At 32.2% G+C, this 16324-nt stretch overlaps 1 protein-coding gene across 6 annotated transcripts in view; it reads left to right on the top strand.

Annotated features, from left to right (window-relative positions):
- Positions 1–7907: 7907 nt before the first annotated feature.
- Positions 7908–16324, top strand: part of LOC106467450 (B-box type zinc finger protein ncl-1-like) — a 19934-nt gene continuing 11517 nt past the window's right edge. For 3 of the 6 annotated variants that reach the window (XR_002612420.1, XR_002612421.1, XM_022395637.1), the window contains exon 1: positions 7908–8341. The gene's annotated coding sequence lies outside the window, so the exon portion shown is untranslated. Of the gene's footprint in view, positions 8346–16324 lie in introns of all 6 variants that reach the window. The other 3 variants (XM_022395639.1, XM_022395638.1, XM_022395641.1) reach the window with 3 other exon arrangements.

The following is a 16324-nucleotide window of genomic DNA, read 5'->3' as shown; positions in this document are numbered from 1 at the left end:
TTAAAGGTAAAAAATAAACTAATTTCACTAATTCATAATATAAAAAGAAATTTGATTTATAAACTCCAATTTAAAATTTAGTTAATGTTTTATGAGTGTAAAATTCTTAAAACCCAGTATTTGATGAATATGTTAATATAATATTGCAGCTGATTATTTTTGAATAATTTCAAAAATGAAGTAAATAAATAAAAAAAAATATTTTTTTAAAATTACTTGTGCTGTTGCTCTAGTCATCAGGGGCATTCTGGTATTATAACAATACAGTGAACTGTTGCTAATATTGAACTATTAAATCTAATATGTAAAAAGTAATTTCTATTAATGTATTCATAAATTCAACTTGGTGGTTATAGATTGTGGTAAATGAGGCAAAAGATGGGTTAATATACATTTAGTTTTATACATAATTTGGTGAAGGTAAAACCTGTAATTATGAATCCGACCTTCTAAAGTTTATTTATATATATGTGTGTGTTTGTGTGTGTGTGTGTGAACAAGCATACATCTTCTTTACAAATAAAGTAATATAAACTCAATAACTTTCGAAAGGTCATTAACCATGAATGCACTACCTTACTCATGTGAATAATGTGTTTGCTCAATTTTATGTACGTCATTTCATTATTTGTTTGAGCAACATTATGATAAATTGATAGTTCTGTGTGAAGACAATAGTTTTGTATACCTTGCTAGAAGTTTATCAGATAGTCAGTTTCATATAATCATTATTCAATTTGCTTATGAGATCCAGGTGACTGGGAGTAGAGGTTGCTCACTACCCCAAATGTGATTGCTTAAAGTTTTTCAGAAGATAATGTAAAAAATGAGAACATTAGATGAAATGTAGCTTTGTCTTTTTTATTAGTCTCCTCATCCTCGTACTACTACTACTGACCAAAAGAAAAATATCTGAATCAATGGATGACAACTTTCTAGTTCAACCTTTGGTGTTGCTTCATATTGTATATATTCAGGGATGAGAATTGGCCACAATTTCTATTGGTCATTCACATAACCCATTAAAATCTGGTGAGAAAAATGTTGGAAGAATGTTGGGTCTAGGAGGTTCAAATTGAGCATATTTTTCTGCTTTGATGTTTACATTAAATTGAAATCAGTACATTGGTCTCCTTCAACTGACTGACAGAGCCAACCAATCATCTTTTTTGAACATCTTTGGGAACAGCTTTTGTAGGCATCTTTCAAAACATAAATTTGGCACAATAATTCTGGAACGGCTGACAATTTTTCTACCAGTTAATTAGTGCTTGTTATGGCACCTTTCTACTATTTCGTCTACATTGAGTTCTGCAATTGTTTACTAACTAAATTTGTTTGTACAAGAACATCACACAAAACTATTTAAAAAATTAGAAGTCTATATGATGCTAACTAATCTAATGATTCAGATTTAGAGAAGATGGCACTATCCACTGTAGTTTTCTTTGATTTCATTAATATTTACAATACACTTTATATTTTGTTTTCTTGTGGTATATTGTAGATAACCCACAAAGCAGAGAAGTTGGGCCTGCTAATAAATGAAGGTTCCTGGTCTTGGTTTTAGGTGTACGTTTCATGATGAGTTGCGACAGTTAAGTCACAGAGAAAGAGAACACACTGACGTATACAAATCGCAAATTGACACCTCCACAGATACAATATAAATAAAAATACGTTATTAACACAATAAATAAATACAATGGACAAATGACCATATGTGCTTTAAATAGAAAGTGCAGGACCAGCAAGAGCTAATGAAGACTTTAAGCAAAAACATTCCTGTTTCTTCATGTGCTCCTGCTTCTAACTTCGAGTCTAAACAAAAGTGAAAATAAATAAATGAAGCAAAACTCCTTTTTCATGGCTATAAATAATTTGGAAATTATTTAAACTTGGATAAAAGATACCAATCACAATTCTAATTCAAAAATTCTACGAGTTCTGATTACATTAAATAAAGAAAAAACATCAGAAATTTGTGACTCCAGCCGACCAAATTAACAGAATAAAAACACACCTGAAATCTGCTCTTCGAAGCCCTAACATTGTCTTAAACGTGACAGTAAAGAAACTTAAACCCTCGAGTTTTTAACATAAGAAAACAGTGACTGTATTCTTTGAGAAGATAGAGGGTGATTCCGTTTGTGACTATTATCTGATTCGTCAACACACAATATATTTCTCTAATTAAAAAGAACGTTGTTATTCCTGTACAAAAATCAGACTTATTTGTCACTTAAGGAAAGTTGACATTAGTAACTCACGCGAATGTTGCTCTGCATCCAACTGGAGTACTATGAAGGATAACTTAATTCTGAAATTTTTACATTTAACTAAAGAGATACAAAACATGTGGTACGTCCCTATACCACACTGAGAGAGAAAAAAAGAACTAAACAGCCCATCTGCTAATTGATACAGCAAAATAATACATTTTCAAATAATGACAGAAAAATGTCATTTATTTAACTGCAATAACGTACTTTACACCCTATTGTGTTGACTACTTTTATTCGTGTCATTATTATACCAATGACCTGGACAATCTTCGAATGGTACTCCACGTTTTGTAAGATAGAGTTGTCTGTAGGCTCCTCCATGTCAAAGAAGGAAATGAAATTTTGTTTAACATATACCCACATTCCTTGGAGATTTACCATGCTGGAATTATGGACAATTGCTCTTTTTGACTATATTAGGGGTATATTATACCATTTTGGAGATTTTTGAGAGTATTTGCATTAGCTCATTCTGGAATTTAGGGCTCAAATAATGACGACTTATTGCGTTTTTATGGCCCTGTGAACATCTTCATTTATTATGGAACCAAACATTTCGATTAATTCTATTTGAGTTAAAATATTTATTTTTCCAAGGTAATTTAAGGTATCAACAGTTCAGTGAAAAGTTGGACTTTTCTCTGCCAAGTTCATGACTAATTATCCTATTAATATGCCTGTTAAATGCTGCTGTTCAATACTGATTATATTAAAGTTTTGGATATACTATTATCTGGCGTTTTAATTTCAGCAGGCATTCAATATGTGAATGATTTGTTTCATGATATCCTAAATTTTTGGAGCATAGTGCCAGTAACGAAAATTTTCATCAGTCAGCTGTATTTTCTCTTGTTCTCAGAACGTTAGAGAGGAAAAGCTAAACATTGCATCTAGTTTAAAGAATACACCAGTCATGGACACGGCACTTTTTCCATATTTTAGAAAATAACTATATTTTGAGAATCGCATTCCAGATTGATTTTTTGTTAGGTTGAAAATATTAATGTGTTTAACTTGTATGTTTCCATGTTTTACTAACGTAACTCTTATCCTGTTTTTATATATTGTAGCCATAAACCAATTCCCAAAATGTTAAGTTCCAGTATATTGATATTATCTTTATTAATTTCATAATTGCGGAAAATCCTCATCTGTTGTTTTGATGTATTTTGTTCCTTACTGGTCGTCACTTTTTATCAGTTCATTATAAACTGTTGCTTCTGCTGATGTTCTAAGAGTAAAAAATGTGTCAAATGCGCCTTTTTTGCAGTTTTTCTGGCTTTCTCCGTTTATTTCTCTTTGCTTCTCCAAATTCATTTTTGTACTGAACCCTTCACTCCTTTTGTAATACGTATCGATTTAAATAATTATTGAATTAATTGATATTTGTTTTATTTCTCCTCACTGGCCCCCAGTGGCACAGCAGTATGTCTGCGGACTTACAACGCTAGAAACCGGGTTTCGATACCCGTGGTGGGCAGAGCACAGATAGCCCCTTGTGTAGCTTTGTGCTTAATTACAAACAAATCCTCACTAAGTTCTTTTGAGTTCGAGTTCTCTGGTTAGTTAGTTCTCCTTTTGAATATTTGTGTTTATTTCTTTATGAATTGCTTTCCCGTTGTTCTATCCAGTCTTTATTTGCAACACGTGTACATACATTATATAGCCATATATCGGTATTTTTGCATACTTGCACCAGACAAACACTTCACTCCACAACATGCTTTCATATAGAGAAGTTCAAAATGCATAATACATTTGAAATTTTAAAAAAAATCTTTCACATTGGGATGTATAAACATAGACATAAAATTAACCCTTGTGTTTACATTTTATTTTTAAAAAGTAAGATACAAGTAAGATAAATTACATAATACCCCTTATCTATTTTATATCATAAACTTTTAAATGAATAACAAAAATGTTTCTTAAACTGTATGCAAATTATTAGTAAAACTTTTAGTTCTTACTTATTTACCTTTAAACTTCAAAATGGTATGCTATAATTTAAATTGTATGTCAGGGTTTTAAATGATATAGGCTTGGAATCTTTACAGTAGGTGTCTGTGACTTGTTGGTGATAAATTCGAACAATAAACGGATAACATTCAATCCACTTGTTTTAAAATAATATATTCAAAACAAGTTAAACGTTTGTACAAAAATGATTTACACTATAGGATTTCACAGTTGTATCTAAAGCTTTAAACACTTACCTTTTTCAAATACCCACACAGTCTGGTTCAGTTACTTTAGAACTAATTGAGAAGACGAATTCTTCTTCTTTAGTCTTATCACAATAATGTTAGTGAATAATTCACTTACGTTACCCCATGGATTACCACAGTTGTATCATGAACTTTAAATAATTGTCTTCTTTTCATCAAAGTCAACACAGACGGGTTCAGTTACTTTATAACACCCTTTGACAAGACACATTATTCTCCTTATACTGTGAAACCCACTTTAAAATAACGCCCATTGTGGTTAATTACTCGCATGCTGACTAACTTCACGTTTTCTAACTTTTTTTCTGGCTGAATTTTTACTTGACTTGCACTTACTTGGTCGCCTGTATTTATATATTGTTCACTGCCTCAAACTATCTATAAACTACACGAGCGATGCTATAATGTAACAATACTCAATTAAAGTAACGAAAAATACAGAAGATTAGAGTAACTTGGCGTTAACAATACTACAACAATTAAACCACACACACACACAGCATACGACTCTTACCGAGTTATGCAACCAAACTTGCCATAACTATCTCCTTTAAAATAATTACTTTTAACTATCTTGTTATGAAAAGTAAATAATCATTAAATATTAAGTCACAAACCAAATAACAATGCTTATACCAAACGTCTTGTATATCCAACATTGTAATATTCGCAACTTAACGCAGTACACTTCATTTTGGACAGATTATCCAGGAAAGCTATGGATTTTTGTTAGAATAGATTTTCAGTTTTGGTTATATCTTCAGTTTGTTCCATACCTGTTCAGTTTCTTTAGGCTATTCATGGACACAGTGAAGCTGTCGCACCAACCTAGATATACCACAGAGGCCCCATCTCCTCTGTTTATCCTCTGGAAAAAAGGCTGCAACTGGGTTCAGGGATGGCTATGACTGCTCCCATCTTTGAAGTTTGCTGATTCCCAGGTGTCACTTGCTGGATGTATTGACAACTGGACTCTGGGAGGTACATGATGACTTGGTAATAGTCGATGTTTCTACTAGCATAAAATCTGCCTTGTAAACTCCTCTTCAGCCACTGTTAGGTTTAGTGTAGCTCAGAATCTTGGATTCTCCCACAAACTTTTCAAAAATACAACCAAATACCAATTCTCGTTCCATTGTGGTAGAGAGAGTCTGGCAACCAAAATTAATGACAAAAGCAAGATAGACAGAAGGTCTTGTTGTATTCAGCTAAAATCAGAATTGATTTCTGAGATGTCAGTCATTAGTGTTCCGTTGACATCTGTAACTGGACAGTTAGAACAACATCTCCTCCATTTTAGATATCAGATGCTGAAACAATGTTAAGTATCAAGTGTGATTTCTACAGGCATTTATATAAATAATACGATTGCGTTTGTCTGTCTGGAATTTTTCTCACAAATTTCTTGATTGAACATTACAAATCGCATATTGCCAGAAAGGCCTTTTTTGAGAAGTCCAGCTTGCACAGTGACTTTTCCTTTCAGGATCACCTTACCTGTTTTTTGTTTAGTCAAACTTTTTAATGCAATGAGTATACTATATGATGGCACAATGTTGTAGTCATCAAATGATGACTGGCTTCGATGTCAACTTTAGTTTTTTTGTTTGCAAAGTATTTCACACAAACAACACATAACCCGTGTGTAATTTTCTAAAAAAAAAATAACATTACCATGAATAAAATTTCTACGGGTTTCTCGACTATTTAGGTCTAAAATATGTGTGCATGGTTTGTTCAAAATTATATGCATATTCATCTACGTTTGTCTTCATAACAACTTTACATTTACTTTACTTCGCAATAATTTAGCTTTGGTTTGTTTCACAGACTACTAAAGACACCTTTTAGCTACCTTTTTCTTTAGTACAAGTTTTATTCTTCGTTTTTGTGTGTTTGTTTGTTTCAACTCATAAAGCCACGAGTTCATAACTGTTTCATATTCTGTAGACTATTATAAATACCCTTACTATACTTTATTCTTTACCTCACGTGTAGTTTTATTAAATATAGTTGTGTACATGTGGTTTTATTAAATTAAGATACGTCTACGTGAGTTTATTTGTGACCACATAACATTTTTTCAAACAGACCAGGATCTATTGATCTGACACATAAAGCCTGCAAGAAAGTATAGCTTAAATGTCGTGCCTGAAAATGATAGAATAAGGAAAATTAAAGTGAAGGTCATGAAAACTAACGCAAATATTTTGCGGGTCGCAACTAATAAACACATTATCACCTGAAAAAGATGTATCACAAGCATCTTTAAACATTCTACTCCACCAAGTTTTATATGGAATCTAAAAATGCTCAGATGATATACTGTTAGTCTTCTAGTTTCAACAAAGATTACACACCACAATAATTATTTTGTAACCTTTGTACATGATCAGCCCTGTTTCTATGGCACACCTTCTTGGAGTGAGGTCATACTCATTTTCGGGGATGGTACAAAGATTTGTGCAAGTTAATATGAATTGGCGGTTTATCTGCTTGGAACATACATAATGGGAATGATAGATTTTGTAATTAACCTATTACTGGGAGTATTGTACTATACTGTTATGTCTCCGTTCGTTAGTTAATTTTCCGTAAATTTCGCTTCGACGAAACTTTAGCGACACAAGTCCTTTCTTAAATAAAACTGGTTTATTCTTTCTGAATACAACTTTGCGATACACTTAATTTCAACAGTCGCGCTATAACAAACGCTATAATTCACGACGAACGTCTCACGTGCTCAACTCAACAATACTCTGTCCGCAGTTCAGTTACACATTGTTCCCGTCGCTTCTTGGCCGGTCTTATATATACAAGACTACCCCATATCTAGTAGTCTCCCGACGCTTCATGAACGTTCTAGAAGCGCATGGCTTGTTACTAGTATCACGTGACCTCCGCTGTCGTAACATTATAATAAAAATAACTTCAATAAGTTTATTGTTCAATTTCATCTTATACACGCAGTATGTTCAACTCATAGAACGTATATCATGGAAGTTATAAATCATAAAACTGTCAATATTCTGTCAGTTGTTAATTACGTTAATTAAATGTTAATTACGTGGAAGTTGGTCATGTGAAATAGCACTATTTATTTTGATACGAATGTTTACCAATACTACAATCGTATGTGTCTAAGGTCATCCTGCATTGCGCTTATTTATACTATTGTTAATGGAAAAACTATTGTTCCTCTTAAAATGAAATTGAAACAAAATTCTACGATAAACGGAGTAAATTTTATCGAAGAAAATAAAACGTATGGTGTAGCAAGCCGTCAGTTACTTTATATAATTTTGAAAAGGTCAACGACAGGTCTTTTGACCTCTATTTCGGTTCCATGCACATCCGCATGACGCATACTTATTAAATAAGTAGAGGTGTTCGTGAAAACGAGGCTAACAAACATTGTTAAGATGGTAGAACAAACTCGTGTTTTCCGTTTGACCCTTACACTTTAGACAGTTTACAAGTGTAAGTAGATTAATTTTTTATATTCAGTCAGCGAAAAATGGAGCTGTGTTATAAACGTAACTATTTTGTAAATAATTCAGTATGCTAAAGTACTCGTCATACCATCATTATCATTGTTCGTGTTGAATATCGCATTTTGACTCTTGAGTCATTGCACTGTGCAAGGTAATCTAGTACAAGTAGTGATAAGGGACTTCACTGTAACTTGTAAGTGTAACTTGACTGTGACAGTTGCCGTTTCTTTGTTCCCAGCTGATTGGAGTTTGGAACGAGGGTTTCGTGTTTATACTGCCTACTGTATGATAGCTGGTTCTACACACAGTTGATGAATTAATACATTTAGAAGTGGTTGGTATGAAATAAAATAAACTTTTGCATTAACTAATTTTTTTATTATTCCAGTTGTCACGTTTTTTTTATAATTTTTGTATGGGCTGTTTGTGAAACTGAAAGTCAAATGACTAGTGTTTTGTGTATTCACACTTCTCTGTAATTATTAGGTTTTTAATGTGGATAGTGACTGTTTTTAGAGTCTGTCAGGTGAACCTGCATAGTAATTACATTGTCACAAGGGCTTGGTAGACTTTATTCATTGTGCAATTAAACCATGTTGGTTATTATATATGTGCCCTAGATGTCAATTTTCATTTGAATAGTTTAGAAACTTAAGTTATCATTAGCTTTTCTTAATAACTTAAATTTTAAGTGGTGTGGCTAAAGTTGTAGAAAGGACTTGTAGAAATGAATTGATAGTTTTTAAAAACAAAAGTTATAAATTTTTCAGGTAAAGAAGGAATTAAGGTGGATTACAAATGTACAAGACATTGTTCAATATCACAGTAGTGGCTTCTCTGCTATTGCTGAGTACTATGGTATTAAACAGAGACCAAACAACAACTTGTTATCTTTCATGTTTAGTTTCCTATCCAAAGGGACCTTAGAAGAACCAACTCTCACTATCAGATTTGTATAACAATTCAACAGAATCTTAAGTTAAACTAGCTAACTTTAACATTTTGATGTTGGTAATGGTATACTGATTCAATGAACAATAAAAGGATTGATTGCCACTTTGATGTGCTGATTAAACGTGATCTTAAAAGGATTGATTTTTTTATTTGATATACTGGTCTAACAGAACCCTAAGAAAATGGAAACTATTTTAAGTACTGTTATCAGACAGGCTACTCCACATTAAAGTTCTAACAAATTGTTTGGAAAAAAGTGGTAATGTATGTTTCTAAACTTTTTACACATCTTGAGTATTCAACTTCAAGTCACCATTACAAACTAAAAAGTTTGTTTTCAAAATTGAAAACTTTTATCATACCATCTCTAGCTATTCTATATTCCAGTGAGAAAAAGTGAAACTGTTTGAATATCTTCTTCATTACTAAACTTTTTAAAGTGGTATCACTTTAATTGGCCTTAACTACATGCCTAGCTAAGATACCACTGGTTATCAATAACTGCTCCTGTAGCCAAGGCAGCATTTTTGTTGACCATAACTACATCCATGGCCAAGTTGTCGATCTGGTATATTGGAATTGCATCCAGGTGTTGCTCTGATGTACTGTAAGTGCATCAGTAGCCAAGGTATCAATCTGGTTTACTGTAAGTGCATCCATGGCCAAAGTATCGATCAGATTTAATATAAAGTGTATCCATGGCCAAGGTGTTATTCTAGTCATCCTCTGCTGCATCTTTTGCCAGGGTGTTATTCTGGTTGTCCTTTGCTGCATTCTTCACCAAAGATAATTATCAGTTGTGTGATAAGGAAATTGAAAGAAAACTACTATGTGTACCACAGATGATATTGATCCATTCTTGTACTAAGTAATAATGTCAGTATATTTAAGGCTCAAAAGTTCTTTAAGTAGACATAAAGTGTACCACCTATAGTCACCAAGCAGAATATAATACAAAGATATGCTTATCTTTTGTAAGTAAATCTGTAAAAGTAATAAAATAAACAATAAAGACCTGTTGTCTAAGGAGCGTTGATTTCAAATTGTTAGGGGCTTGGATAATATGCATATGGAATGAATATTAGTTGGAAATAAGTTTCAAAATCTTCTTTCAAACCTTGTTTTAAACTTGTGAAATGCCTTGTATAATGTTGTGGTGATACTTTAAGTTTTAACAAATTTTTCCATGGATGCAAAGTTTAGTTTAATTTCAGTGTGTGTGTGTGTGTGTCACGTTGTTCTTTAAATATTTTCAATACTGATTAACAATGTTGCAATGTTGTTTGTGAAACTTCATTATCACTGTTTTATTTTCAGGTTGTAATATTGAACAAAAGAATGAGAGATCTAAGCATAGGAAAATTATTTACAAAATACACAAAGCCAATAAACTTGTATAAGTGATTCTCCTGTATCGAGTTAGTTCTAGCCAAATATACAGAATGACAAGTAAACCAAAGTTAGGTCATGCCCATGTCCATGGTATTTGTAAGGTTAATTGTAAAGCAGTTTTTAACTACTAAGTAGAAAATCATTATAAACAGCGACAGTCCAAGTAGTTGGCGATACAAACTTGAATGTTACAGGTAATAGGTGTAAGTTTTGAAAGCTGTGTTCATCAGCAAAATATTTTCTGTTTTAAAGTTATAAAATCTGTCAGATTAAGTAGTTCAAAGAAGAATGACTTTTGGGTTCTGTCAGTTTAACAACTTCTGTTTTAAGTTCAATAAAGTTAAAACTGGCCTCTAAGTGATGATCTCTCCCTTCAAATACACTTTGGTGAATACCTGGTACTGTCTTAAGGCTTGGGAATTGTTGGAGGTAGGTGAACACTTGATGATACTATAGTACTGTTTGGGAAGTAAAAAAGCAAGAAAAGACCTAATGGTGCTGTAGTAAGGTTTGGCAACCAAAAAGACAGTTCTAAGAGGTCATTGAAAACAAGCAGTTGTCAAGTTAGAAAGCCAAGTTGTTTTTCAAGGTTAGTTTTGAAATTTAGGGTAGACCTATATTTTCAAGGGTGGAACACAAGTTAAAATTTAAGATGAGTAGATATTTTTGTAAACTATGTTTAATATTTTGATGTGGAAATTTTGTATTGTTTGCTAGACAGAGTTTAGGCACGACTTGGTGATCACCTGTGACATCTAGAAATTTTATAAGTTGATTAATGAGTGAATTATTTGGTAAGTTAGTTAGACTAGTAGTGTTGTTGGTTATAAATTACTGAGATAACAGGTGTTAGTCAGCCAGCTTTGGGATTGTGCCATAAATATGAGAAGAAATTTCACAAGTAAGTGACTGTTTAGATTTATGTGACAGTTGGGTCAGTGAGCTTGTAGAATTTGTGGTAGAAAAAATAACTGCTTTCCTTTTTATTAAGTGGACTTAATAAAATCAAAGAGTCCACCAAATGGTAGGAACTGTTACTACAATACTGTACAGGGTGTAACATAAGCAGAAGTAAATATTCGTACAAAACAATTGCATATTATTGTTTGTTGTTGTTTTTTCTCCTACTGTCAATTAAGTCTCCTAAAATTCTTCCCTAGTTTTTATCATGTTTGGGAACAAAACAATAGCAGAATAGTTGTCAACAAAACCTAATAGTCAGTATATAGTTTCTTTTTTCCTATTTACATTCTTGTTTTCTTCCCAGTTTTGCACTTTTTCCTTTTCCATGGTCTAAAATTCTCCCAAAATTTTCAAAATATTAATTACTCCTGAACCCTTTGAACGCTTGTTGAGAATATTTCATCCCCTAACACATGCTAAGAGTTATAAGAAAAAAAAAGCAGGTATTATACAGGGTGTAACACAAGCTGAAACTTGAAGCTGTGGGGTGGGTGTGGTACAGGGTGTAACACAAGCTGAAACTTGAAGCTGTGGGGTGGGTGTGGTACAGGGTGTAACACAAGCTGAAACTTGAAGCTGTGGGGTGGGTGTGGTACAGGGTGTAACACAAGCTGAAACTTGAAGCTGTGGGTGGGTGTGGTTTATAAACACTGTAGATGTTTAGTAATTCTTACAGTACACATCTTGCTCTATAAACAAGTACGACAAATTGGAAAACTAGTTACTTTCTACTTGTAAACAGTGCAAGGGTTCTAGTAATGTCTGGTTTTAGGAACTCGTTAGACAAGTCATTTATTATTGATTGGTTAAAATAACTATTAGCATTTTTCACTTTTCAGATAAAATCAAAATGTTTACTAAAAATGAAATTTGATTTGATTTTACCAATAATTTGTGTGGTAATGGAGGAAATCATCTGACACAGAAAAGGGTTGTAAATCTGATATAACTGTGGTTGTTCTACTTATTTCTTGAAATAAAATGCTACATAGGAACTGGTAAGACTAATACGACCATGTCACTTTTTTTCCTTTTCAAATTATTGATTATCCACTATGAAAATAAGTTGACAATCTGGACCGATAATGGTAAGGTAATATATTTATATTTACGATGAAGACATTTAAAATTGCAGGATTTACAAAACGTTTTTTCTAAAGTGAAGTTGTTTTAAGAACTAGCAGTAAGTAGCATCTGTTCCAGTATGTTTAAGGCTGAAAATTTAAATATAAAAAAAAGTGCATATGACCTTAACATATTGACACACATGTTTGACAACATCACCATAGCAGAATAGTTGTATCAACAAAACCTAATAGTCATTATATAGTTTCTTAAACCTATATATGCACACACACACACACATACACACAGTTAAATGTTTCTTCCAGCTTTTTTCTTCCCCATAGTTGTGTCAAGTCAGCAGAGGACTGAGGTAGGCTGCAAGAAAGACCAAAACTGCAAGCTTTCAGTCAATATTCTTCAAAATTGTTCTATCTTTAAAACCTGATATGCAAGTTCTGTCTATTTATTATAATATTAACCAGCTTACTAATATCTCCTCTCTCATCATGTTTAACTTGCATATTTAACAAAATATTTTGCTTGTTTAGTACAAAAGTTTTTATTACAACTATGTAATGTCAATGTAAAAGTGACAGCAGCCCATAATGACTTTTTTGAGTTACACAATATGTAGCTATGTCACTTTCCAAATTCATTGTACGAGCCTGCAGATACTGATCAAAACCTATCATATATTGGTCATTTTATTACCTTTCAACTTCACATTGTCCAGTTTGGATATTGTTACAAATCTTATTTTTTGACATATTAGAGATTAAGAATGAGAATGCATGTGACATGTGCGTACTAACTGTTATGGCTATATTCTTGCTAATATTTTTGGCACTCTGACATCTTCATGTCCAAAGTTGACTTTGATAGGGAACCATCTTCTATTTTGTACAGTCCAAGAGTTCCCAAACTTTAAATCATATTTTTGATGGGATAATTGAAGTTTTTTGTTGGGTTGTCTTTGTGGCTATCACTGTTTCCATTTTTACACACTTTCAAAACACGAATTGTTTATTGTAAATGGTACTGTAGTTTATAGACCATTTCCAAAGTAACCATGACTTGCAACTGTAAAACATTTGTCCAGATTTATTCTTCTAAGATACAATTTTAGATGTAATGTGATCAGTAATATCTCGTATCATGAGTATTTGAAGTTAAAAATATAAAATCCAGTGAATATAGTGAGTATCATGAGTTGTTAATTATGTGAACAATGTGAAATACATTGCTGAAAAGCCTAAAAATTTACTGTATCAGGATGTATACACAGTTAAGTATTATATTAAATACCTATTTTCCCAATCTTATTTCATAAAGTTGGAATAAGATTTTTTTTCCCTTCCCACAGGCTTTATTTTCTGCTTGTGAGCATGATGATTCTTTGGACATTAAGTGTTGCCTATTTGTTTGAACTTCAAATATATAATTTTTTTTCAATGTAATCTCTTGAATACTAACTTTTACATACACAGTTTTGTGCAGTTTGTTCACATATTCTGTTAAATAACATCAAGTTATTATAGGTATGGATCTGTAATATAACATTTAAAAATAGACAACATTGGACATTAAAAAACAGAATCAATTAGGCTAGAAGTAACTCAACAAAAGAGACACCACCAGGAGGAAAAATGGATTCAATTGGAGTGGAAGTGACTCAAGAAAATAGACACACCAGAAGTTAAAGCACATTCAGATAGGCTAGAAATGTCTTAAGAAAACAGATAACACCAAAAGTTATAAAACAGATTCTGTTAGGCTAGAAATGTCTTAAGAAAATGGACAACACAAGAAGTTATAAAACAGGTTCTGTTAGGCTAGAAATGTTTTAAGAAAACAGATTTCGTTAGGCTAGAAATGTCTTAAGAAAACAGACAACACCAGAAGTTAAAGCAGATTCAGTTAGACTAGAAATGTCTTAAGAAAACAGACAACACCAAAAGTTAAAAAACAGATTCAGTTAGGCCAGAAGTGACTTAACAAAATATTTAACACCAGAAGAAAAAAAACAGATCCAGTTAGGCTAGAAATTATTTCACGAAATAAACAACACCAGAAGTTAATGGAGGTTCAGTTAGGCTAGAAATGAGTTAACAAAATAAACAAAAGAAGAAAAAGATTATTTGGCTAAAAGTGACATAAGAAAATAGACAACACAAGAAGTTAAAAAGAATACAGATTCAGTTATGCTAGAAATGTCTTAAGAAAACAGACAACACAAGAAGTTAAAGCAAATTCAGTTATGCTAGAAGTGACTTAACAAAATACACAACACTAGAAGTTAATGGAGATTCAGTTAGGCTAGAAGTGAGTTAACAAAATACACAACATAAGAAGGAAAAAAGATTTTGTTAGGCTAGAAGTTACTCAAGAAAACAGACAACACCAGAAGTTAAAGCAGATTCAGTTAGGTGTTGAAAGTATAAAATTTATTGAATAGAGAGTAACATGAGATGTTAATTATGTGTACAAGTAGTTACCTGAATATTATCTTATGTGAAATACATTGTTTAAAAGCCTACAAAATTTACTATATTAGAATGTATACACAGTTAAATATAAATCAAATACCTAGTTTTTCAATCTTGCTTCATAAATCTGTAATAAGATTTTTTTTTTCCTCCAACAGGCTTTATTTTGTGCCTGTGATCATGATGATTGATTGTACATTAAGTGTTTCCTATTTGTTTGAATTTAAAATATCTTTTTTTTTTTAATGTAATCTCTTGAATACTAACTTTTACATACACACAGTTTTGCATAGTTTGTCCACATATTCTGTTAAATATCATCAATTTGGTATAGGTATGGATCTGTAGTATAACATTTATTCAAAAATAGACAACACTGGACATTAAAAACAAAAAAGAACAGAATTAATTAGGCTAGAAGTGACTCAACAAAATACACCACCAGGAGGAAAAATTGGTTCAATTAGGCTAGAAGTGACAACAAAATGGACAACTGCAGAATTTAAAACAGATTCAGTTAGGCTAGAAGTGAGTTAACAAAATTGACAATAGACGAAGGAAAAAAGATTCAGTTAGGTGTTGAAATTATAAAATCCAGTGAATAGAGTCAGTAACATGAGATGTTAATTATGTGTACAATTAGCTATGTGAATATTATTTTATGTGAAATACATTGTTAAAAAGCCTACAGAATTTACTCTTATTAGGATGTATACACAGTTAGGTATAAATTATATATATTTAGTTTCTGAAACTTAATAAATGTGGAATAAGATTTTTTTCCCGTCCCATAGGCTTTGCTTTCTGCCTGTGAGCATGATGATTCTTTGGACATTAATTGTTTACTATTTCTTTAAACAGTTTGTTCACATATTCTGTTAAATGACATCAATTTGTTATAGGTTTGGATCTGTAGTATAATGTTACGTATCTGCTTGCTTGTTAATTTGTGGTGGAAATTCTTTTTGAGGAACTTCAGCAATACAAGTCCTTTCTTGATTAAACCAGTTTATTCTCCCTCATACAAACTTGTAGTACACAGTAATTCCACAGTGAGTACGTTTCTCATCACTTTAAACTTAACAACATTTATAATACATGCTATAAATCGCAGTGATTCACAGTCTCGATAATATTGCTCTCTACGAGTACAAAACACACACTAGCTCGAAACAGAATCGTAAATTACCCGAAAATCACCGTAACTACTTTTCGCTTAACCATACATCCATCATCCCCACTGGCTTTTATCACCAGACTTGTATACTAACAAAGAGGCTTCGCTGAAATTCGAGGAGTTCCCTGATAATTCGAGAAACTCATTCTTGCATGCACCAGCAGTGTTGCATGACTTCCGCTGTCGTAACACTGCCCCTTCCTTAGTATTGTTCATCCCGAACAATAGCCACTTACATTAAATCAATAAATAATTTACAATAACTTAATTAAATGTACAG

The sequence above is a fragment of the Limulus polyphemus genome, unplaced genomic scaffold, assembly GCF_000517525.1.
Source record: "Limulus polyphemus unplaced genomic scaffold, Limulus_polyphemus-2.1.2 Scaffold2618, whole genome shotgun sequence".
In the NCBI taxonomy this organism is placed as follows: domain Eukaryota; kingdom Metazoa; phylum Arthropoda; class Merostomata; order Xiphosura; family Limulidae; genus Limulus; species Limulus polyphemus.
The sequence above is the reverse complement of the archived record's forward strand: the minus strand, read 5'-3'. Positions and strand labels throughout refer to the sequence as shown.